The sequence below is a fragment of the Perissodus microlepis genome, chromosome 18, assembly GCF_051167445.1.
Source record: "Perissodus microlepis isolate ML-2025 ecotype Zambia chromosome 18, ASM5116744v1, whole genome shotgun sequence".
NCBI lineage: Eukaryota > Metazoa > Chordata > Actinopteri > Cichliformes > Cichlidae > Perissodus > Perissodus microlepis.
Genome location: NC_140478.1, coordinates 17,497,210 through 17,497,457, shown reverse-complemented (window position 1 = coordinate 17,497,457; position 248 = coordinate 17,497,210).

Below are 248 nucleotides of genomic sequence, written 5' to 3'. Positions count from 1 at the left end.
TGCTCAGTTTTACTACAAATACCGTGGCAAAAAAAAATAAAAATGGAAAAAAAGACTGTGCTTTTGTGTATTCGATAGCATTTCAAAGACTTCTAGTCCACATAATGACTTTTGGAAGCACAACACAATATTGGGGATTGATGTTTATGCAAATGGCTTCATGTGAAGCTACAATGCAGGCCTATAAAACGAAACAAAATAGTTGAATATTGAAGGCACGTGTAGGTACATGCATGACCTTATGCGCT